The following is a 9,587-nucleotide window of genomic DNA, read 5'->3' on the forward strand; positions in this document are numbered from 1 at the left end:
AATCCATCAGCCCATAGTGGCAGCCATTACTTTTGAACGAGCAGATATTTAAAGAGGAAGAGGAGGTCTAGATCAATAACCACAGTGTATAATGTGACCATATGACTATTAAATCGATATCAAATCTCGTTTTGCTTTTTCTTTTCTCACTGAAATTGAGCATTCTTATAAACTGAAATCCTTTCATCTCTTTCAGATGCCTCCAAATAGAACCATGCACTAGGCCAAAAGTCCTTGCACCTGGGGCAAAATGCAAAAAGTAGAGTATACCTATTTTTACTGCAGAGGATTAACAAATTATTGAAAGTACAGAAGCATTGTGGCTGGAAGGAGCCATGTATCAATCACTCCATGAACCTCTGGAGATGACATAACTGAGTTCAACTGAGCTTCTGAGGTGTCTATATGATGTAAACCAGCAATGAAGGAAACACACATTGCTATGTTATAAAAGCAATCTTTATGTTAAAACTACAGCGATTTTCATTCAAATAATCTGGTTTACATAAATACTTAGTGAAGTCACATTATTAGAGGTGCAGGGTCTGTCTCACAGGCTGAAGTCACATTATAAGAGGTGCAGGGTCTGTCTCACAGGCTGTAGTCACATTATTAGAGGTGCAGGGTCTGTCTCACAGGATGCAGTCACATTATAAGAGGTGCAGGGTCTGTCTCACAGGCTGTAGTCACATTATTAGAGGTGCAGGATCTGTCTCACAGGCTGCAGTCACATTATAAGAGGTGCAGGATTTGTCCCACAGGCTGAAGTCACATTATAAGAGGTGCAGGATCTGTCCCACAGGCTGAAGTCACATTATAAGAGGTGCAGGATCTGTCTCACAGGCTGTAGTCACATTATTAGAGGTGCAGGATCTGTCTCACAGGCTGCAGTCACATTATTAGAGGTGCAGGATCTGTCTCACAGGCTGTAGTCACATTATTAGAGGTGCAGGATCTGTCTCACAGGCTGTAGTCACATTATTAGAAGTGTAGGATCTGTCTCACAGGCTGCAGCCACATTATTAGAGGTGCAGGATCTGTCTCACAGGCTGCAGCCACATTATTAGAGGTGCAGGATCTGTCTCACAGGCTGCAGTCACATTATTAGAGGTGCAGGATCTGTCTCACACTGGCAGTCACATTATTAGAGGTGCAGGATCTGTCTCACAGACTGTAGTCACATTATTAGAGGTGCAGGATCTGTCTCACAGGCTGAAGTCACATTATTAGAGGTGCAGGGTCTGTCTCACACGCTGAAGTCACATTATTAGAGGTGCAGGATCTGTCTCACAGACTGCAGTCACATTATTAGAGGTGCAGGATCTGTCTCACAGACTGCAGTCACATTATTAGAGGTGCAGGATCTGTCTCACAGGCTTCAGTCACATTATTAGAAGTGTAGGGTCTGTCTCACAGGCTTCAGTCACTTTATAAGAGGTGCAGGGTCTGTCTCACAGGCTTCAGTCACATTATTAAAGGTACACTAGGACATACATATACATGCTAGCTCTGGCTCTGATATAATTTGTTTTTCTACTTACAAAATACAAAACTTCTCAACTGGAGGCGTCTCAAAAGACATAGGCAAGGATACTAAAATACAGTGGACAGTGACAACCCCTCCGACTATAATGTCTCCATCCCGTACATATTCATAGTCCTCAATCACTGTGTCTATCTGGAGACTACAGGTCGGTGCTGGAGACTGATTGGTCACTACACAAGGTGTCACACACAGGAGTAACACACAGAGCAGAGACTTCAGAGAAAATGAAGATGTTGAAACTGAAGACGATGTTACAAGGTATAAAGTCATCCATCCTATAATAATAAGAAACAGCCCAGGGCTCGCAGCATTTACCGACATAGTGACCAGCAGTAACTTGTGCAGCATCTTAGTGTCACTGCAGCCTGAGCGAATCCTCCTCCTTATATACACAGCTCTGCTCACTATCATACATGGTGTCCTAATATTACACTCCGGTCTCATAGCATCAGGGAAGAAAATATCTTCTTTACTTAAAAGATTATAAAAATGTGAAGTAGAAAAAAAAATTGTAGAAAAAAATTCATTAACTCTTGCAGAGACTTAGAGATATTTTCCATGCAAATTTCCAATGAAGAGGTTTGGCTGCTCCCCACATTGTGCAAAAAATGTCCTGGAAGATCAGGGAGGCCCATTTGCTCCAGCCGCACCAAAGGGAGGAACTTTACTCAATGGTTTGCAGTTAAACCTGTAGTAATTTCTTCAGTATTTCTTAAAGGTAAACTACTGTGTTGAGTCTTATGAGTCTACTACCAATTGATCCAATATTTTCTGACTCTAGATATGGCAGAATAATCTTTTGATCAAGTTCACCAGAAACCTAGTCATAACAAGTTTTTGCCTAAAGAGTTCCTGTCATCATAAAAAAATTAACATGTTATGAGATATGGAAAAAGTTTTTGATCACTCTGCTGAGACCCACTGCAGTACAACGATACAGTCGGGGAGAGAGCAGAGCGGCAGTGTGCTTCCCTCCTAGGCCGTAAGCCTAGGAGACCCTTTCAGCTGCCACAGGTGCCACAGAGCTGACCGTACTGCTGTAGCGTATCTCTCCGGCTGTTAGTAAAAGAGTTGGGTTTGATTGACAGCTGGAGAGAGACTCAATCTTCCCCGGCTGTAACTCAGGTCTCAGCTGTGATCACTATCTTGTAACATGTCTGATGACAAAACAACAGCAGTCCAACAGAACCAAAGGTACCTTAGTGTAGTTGAGTAGGTTGCACAAGGTGTTGCAGGTAATTCCCAATACTCATCGGTGGTATGCAAATTTAGGAGAGTCCAACAACATCTAGTGTAGATCAGGGTATCAAGGCTTTATTCCATATTCAGATACAAAAAAAATGCAATGTTTTGACCAATGGTGGTTTTTTATCAAGCATACATTCAGACCAGGGTACAGACATCACCAATCACAATCAAGTGGGGGAGGAACCTCGGTGTTGGTAAAGTGTTATTCAAAACACGGATCTTAAACGGGTTATCCAGCGCTACAAAAACATGGCCACTCTTCCCCTTCTCTGGTCTCCAGTTCATGTGTGGTTTTCAATTAAGCTCCATTTACTTAAATGGAACTGAGTTTTAAACCCCACCCAATATGGAGGGGGAAAAGCAGCCATGTTTTTGTAGTGTTGGATAACCCTTTTAAAAGCTTAGTGCGCACCACAGTCACAGTGAGCAGTACTATTGACTACTACAAATACTGTATGTCTTATCAATCACCAATGCAACAGATTCAGCAGAAGAAAGGACACCTGAAAAGGCAAAGAGAGAAAGGAATTAATGTAGTACCCCAGCACGGGGTGCTGTCCTTATGCACCTGTGTAAAGTTTTCACTCAGGTTTACAGCGTGGGAGATGCTATAACTGTAGTCTGTGTTTTCCCCACTAGATGTCACTAATCTGTTTATATATAGCTTATCCTATGCACAGCTGAAGGAAGAAAAGGGGTTATGTATTTTATGTCACATGTTATGTCTGGTCCAGTCACAGGTGCAGGTGCTTTCCTTCCTTTTTCTGACCTATCTCCTACTCTCTCTATCTCTGCACACACACAGCCCACCAATCAAAGGCAGGGTTGTAGAAATCCCTGGAGCGAGGACTTAGTTTCTGGTGGGGGGAGGTAGGCAATCCAGTTTTAATTTCAGTGTGAGAGAGAGACGCACAACAAACAGGTCTCTGCAGAAGCCAACACAAGGCTTAGTTTTGGCCAGGTCCTCTAACAGGGACACAACTAGACAACTCAGGGAACACCTTGCCCACGACAGGAATCTCTCTAAAAAGTACAGAGCAGTTACCTTAAGAGTCATAGGAACTGACCCTAGTGGAACAAAGGTACGGAATGTCTACGTATTCCACTGTGCAACAACTGGGAAGGCTTGGAAGTCTTCTCAATCCAGATAACAAGGCCTGGGGCTTATATTACCAACCTAGGATAGGTAGCTCGGAACTAGGGGGCATAATGCTGTTAAGACTAGAAGTCATCTGTGAGTAGGAGTATTCTCTATTTTCTTCTTCTACACACCTCTACTGTTCCAGCAGATCACACTTCAACCTTGGGCAGGGCCCCTCTGTCAGGTCCTCTACTCTCTCTACTGCAAAGCACCTTCTTACTACAATCACCTAGTCTCTACCTCAACTACAAGCACCTGTGTTATTACAAGATTGCAATGATTGTATTGCACTGGAAAGTATTGTTGCCACCATTTTTCTTTTTGTATTTTACTACGCTTATCTTCAGTAAACTGTTCTACTCTGCTAAAGCACTGGACTCTGGCTTATTTCTTTCACACCCACACACACAGCTCTACACTTGGGTTAATGCTTTTAGGTGTTGGGGAGTTGCCAAACTGTCCGGGGTGGGTTCTATACCACTCCAGGCTACCATGACAAGTACCCACATACCCTAGACCCTCTAAGCTACCACACCAGTGTAACAGCTGACCCAGCTGACCACAGATTTGGTCAGGCAGAGATTAAGAAACCCAGTTAATTCAGAACCGATTCAGGTGTAACCAAAGCTGAGACCCAAACGTTTGGGAAACAGAGTAATCAAACTTTTAAAAAGTTTGCTCATCTCTAGTGATGAGCAAGTACTAAAATGCTCAGGTGCTCGTTACTCGAGACGAATATTTCCTGTCAATGGGAAACTCAAGCATTTTTGCAGGGAAACCAAACTTGGTAGAGGGAAGATCGTGTGAAAACCTGTCGACCTCAGAAAATGATTGAAACACCACAGAAATGGACAGGAAACCGCAGGAGCAGCATGTATGGATACCTCTGAGGCTGCCTAATTACACCATTATGCCAAATTCTGGGCAACAGCCTGGTTAAAACCGAGGTAGGCATATGAACCACCCAAAAACTCAGCCTGACACAGCATGGCAGTGAGAACATAGTGAACCATTAAAACAGAGGTAGCATATGAAGCACACCAAAAACTGGGCCTGACACAGCATAGCAGTGAGGACACAGAGAGCCATTAAAAGAGAGTGAGGTAGCCAGTGAGCCTCCCAAAAAATTATACCAGACACAGCATGGCAGTGAGGACACAATAAACCATTAAAAGTGAGTGAGGTAGCAAGTGAGCCTCCCCAAAATTAGGCCTGACGCAGAATTGAAGTGAGGACACAGAGAACCATTAAAAGTGAGTAAGGAAGCAAGTGAGCCTCCCAAAAATTAGGCCTGACAAAGCATGGTAGTAAGGACACCTAGAACCATTAAAAGTGAGTGAGTGAGGAAGCAATGAGCCTCCCAAAAATTATGCCAGATAGCATGGTGGTGATGACAGAGTGACCCAGGTAGAAGCGGTAGCAGGTGAGCCTCCCAAAAATTATGCCAGACACATCATGGCGGTGATGACAGAGTTACCCAGGTAGAAGCGGTAGCAGGTGAGCCTCCCAAAAATTATGCAAGACACAGCATGGCGGTGATGACAGAGTCACCCAGTTAGAAGCAGTAGCAGGTGAGTCTCCCAAAAATTATGCCAGACATATCATGGTGGTGATGACAGAGTGACCCAGGTAGAGGCGGTAGCAGGTGAGCCTCCCAAAAATTATGCCAGACACAGCATGACCCTGATGACAGAGTGACCTAGGTAGAAGCAGTAGCAGGTTAACCTCCCAAAAATTATGCCAGACACAGCATGGCGGTGATGACAGAGTGACCCATGTAAAAGCGATAGCAGGTGTGCCTCCCAAAAATTATGCCAGACACAGAATGGCGGTGATGACAGAGTGACCCAGGTAGAAGCGACCCAGGTAGAAGAAAAATTGTCTGTTGCCTGAGAATTGAAGGAGGAGGAGGAGAGGAGATACCAAGACTCTTCATGTTGGTATGGTCAGCAAGGTACTCCCTCACAAAGGCCTCCCCCCCACTCTGTCTAGACTGGGGATGGTTGATATAGTCTTGCTGGGGTGCCATGAAACTGTCAAAAGCCTTGGAGAGTGTTCCCTTGCCACTTGACAAGCTGCCTGCTCCACCCCTCCTCTCCCCTACTTTTTTGCCCACAGAACTATGTCCTATGGCACTAGTGGTGTCAGATGGGAAGTAAATTTCCCATTGGAAAAACACAGGAATAGCCAGATATCCCTCCAGGGGAGGGAAGCCTTCCCTCAACTGGAGGGATATCTGGCTATTTCTGTGTTTTGAGACTCGTAACTGAGACTCCACAGACCCTTCTTTTGCATATTTAAATTTATAGGGGGCAATGTATCAGTGGAAACTCTTCAGTGAGTACTCCATCTAATTTTTTTGTCGCTGGTCTCCCTGAGCTCAGTGATTGCTGTGTTTTGTTGGTCTATTATTCATTGCCCCTGTTAGCCAGAATCCTACTCCCCACTGATGAGGGGCAACTACCCTGAAACGATCGTCTGTGGATGGATGCCTGCCTTGGTAAACCCTTGTCATGTCGCAATACTCGCCACAAAGTTAGACTTTGACGTATAAGGGGCCACGCTGGTATTTTCCGATCTATGTTCCAATACTCGCAACCGAGTGGGACTTAAGGGGCTATGTATCAGGGTGGTTTGGTGATCTCCCCACTGGGAGGCACCCCCTTGGCAATAGGCTTCCCTCCCCTGGAGGGATATCTGGCTATTCCTATGTTTTGAGACTCAAAACTGAGACTCCACGGACCCTTCTTTTGCATATTTAAATTTAAAGGGGGCAATGTATCAGTGGAGACTCTTCAGTGAGTACTCCATCTGATTTTTTTGTCGCTGGTCTCCCTGAGCTCAGCGATTGCTGTGTTTTGTTGGTCTTATTTTCATTGCCCTTGTTAGTAAGAATCCTTCTCCACACTGACGAGGGGCAACTACCCCGAAACAATCGTCTGTGGATGGATGCCTGCCTTGGTAAACCCCTTGTAATGTCGCAATACTCGCCACAGAGTTAGACTTTGACGTATAAGGGGCCACCCTGGTATTTCCTGATTTATGTTCCAATACTTGCAACCAAGTGGGACTTAAGGGGCTACGTATCAGGGTGGTTTGGTGATTTGGCACCCCCTTGGCAATAGGCTTCCCTCCCCTGGAGGGATATCTGGCTATTCCTGTGTTATGACACTTGTAACTGAGACTCCACGGACCCTTCTTTTGCACAAGCATAATGGTGGTATCAGACTCTTTACCTGTGCCGTTCTAGTTGTTGTTGACTTTTCCCTTCCATATCTTAACCCAGTAGGCCGTAAAATCAGATATTGCCCTTTCCTGGAGGGCCTAAATGACCAATAACTTGGTCAGGCTTGAGGTAAGCAACTGGATTACTAGGTAAGTGGATTACTAGGTGCATACACTTGCTGGTTCCCCAGAGAATACCCAGGGAAGAGTAGCAGCAAAACTGACAATGCTCTTAGAGTCGATGAGGCCTGGGTGCAAGACATTAGTGTTTCTTCATTAGCTGCAGCATCAAACATGGCCTTATGGGGACACATCATGTGCCTCTGTAAGGCTGCGGTGTGTACATTTGTGCCCTTGATGCAGCTTACTTCCTTCTAACAAATTGTGAAAAATGGCACGATTTAAACACCAAGGAAGGTAACAAAAAATTGCCAGACTACCAAGGATCTGAAACAACCACTGCAACCTACAGTACAACTTCCTCACTTAAGCTTGCTCCTCTGCCAGAAGGCCTTCCCCTGTCCTTTTGTAGGCTAATGTTATGCCCCCCACCCCCTAGGACCTTTTGGCTGTGCCTCATCAGTGCGGGTGAAAGGCTTCTCCTTTTCTGATGACCTCTCTACACCTTGCTCCAACTTTCTGTCCAATAATACATCATCACCATTATCATTATCCAGTTCAGGAGCACCATCTGGGTGGCTACCACCACTGTTACCACCACCTTTCTGTGTCTCACTGTCAGCCATCACTTCTACCTCATCCACATTTAAAAGTTGACTGTCCTCACAGAACTTCACCTCCTCCTGTCATGGTGGATAATCTCCAGTGTTTTTTTTTTTGTCCTACAGGGAGTATCTCTCCAGAAGTGGCCTTAGTAGATTGACCTGAGGTTCTGTTGCCAAGCTAGATGAGCATAGTAGCAGAGGACTCCTCTGAAGCCTGGCTGGAAGCATCAGGGTCTTTTTCCTCCAAATGTTTCGCTAAAAGCCCAGTGGTAAATACGAGCAACGGTAGTTGGCTGCTCCTCCTCCCATCACTACCCCCTGCTGCTGCTTGTAGTAAGCCAAACCTAGAAAGTGGTAAGTGGCGCAAATGTCCTGGCCACGAGTATTTTCAAAGATGTTTTAAAGATGCCATCTGTCTACCTTTTGCAGCAAACCATGAGAAAGTCTGGTTTCGTCCAAATCCAAAGCTAAACCACTTTATAGAAAAGATGCAGAAATTTTATATTTATCCTAAGATAATAGGAAGGGAAATACCAAAAGGGCAGACTAGATGGACCCAGCGGTCTTTTTCTGACGACAGTCTTCTATGTTTCTATGCAGAAATTTAAATGCAAAAACATCACCATGTCTCTGCAAGTGTTAATGAAATCTTTCAATAAATTTATTTTCTACTTTGTACTTTTATAATCTGAAAGTGTAATTATCAATAAGTGGAGAAGATATTTTCCTCCCTGTTCCTATGAGACCGGAGTGTAATATTAGGACACCATGTATGATAGTGAGCAGAGCTGTGTATATAAGGGGGAGGATTCGCTCAGGCTGCAGTGACACTAAGATGCTGCACAAGTTACTGCTGGTCACTATGTCAGTGAATGCTGCGAGCCCTGGGCTGTTTCTTATTATTATAGGATTTATTGTTTTATACCTTGTTACATCGTCTTCAGTTTTAACATCTTCATTTTCTCTGAATTCTTTGCTCTGTGTGTTACTCCTGTGTGTGACACCTTGTGTAGTGACAAGTCAGTCTCCAGCACCAGCCTGTAGGCTCCAGATTGACACAATGATTGAGGACTATGAATATGTACGGGATGGAGACATTATGGTCGGAGGAGTTGTCACTGTCCACAGTCTTTTAGTATCTTTGTCTACATCATTTAATATGCCTCCACCTGAGAAGTGTTGTTTTTAGTAAGTGCCAGAACAAATGATATCAGGTACTATGTCTTATCTTCTGGAGGGGATGAGAAATATCCAACTCTTCATATATTGAACTGCAGGAAGTAAAAAGGGATATCTCAGTTTTTGCATGGTCAGTAAGATACCACAAAGAAATGGTTAATTGTCCAGCGACCATGACATGAAAATGTCATATTTAAAAAAAAGAAAAGAAAAAAAAAAGATAAATTGAAGAAAAATTGCAAAAAGTTTTACTGTATCTACACCTAGTGCTGCACCATCTATGAGGCAAAGTGAGCAACTTGCCTCAGGTTGAGCTCTTCCCTGAGCTTCTGGGTGTCAGCAGTGGTGGGAGAGCAAGTAAGAGGTCAGTATACTGTGACACTGATCTGTATTATCTGGGATATAGACCATTGCTTTCTTACACTGATCACAGGAGTGTGAAGTGGTTTTACTGACCTGATATCAGGGACTTCTTCAGTTTTCCCCACTCCCCAACCCTTCATTACCCTTTCATGTTCATGTC

The sequence above is a fragment of the Dendropsophus ebraccatus genome, chromosome 4, assembly GCF_027789765.1.
Source record: "Dendropsophus ebraccatus isolate aDenEbr1 chromosome 4, aDenEbr1.pat, whole genome shotgun sequence".
NCBI lineage: Eukaryota > Metazoa > Chordata > Amphibia > Anura > Hylidae > Dendropsophus > Dendropsophus ebraccatus.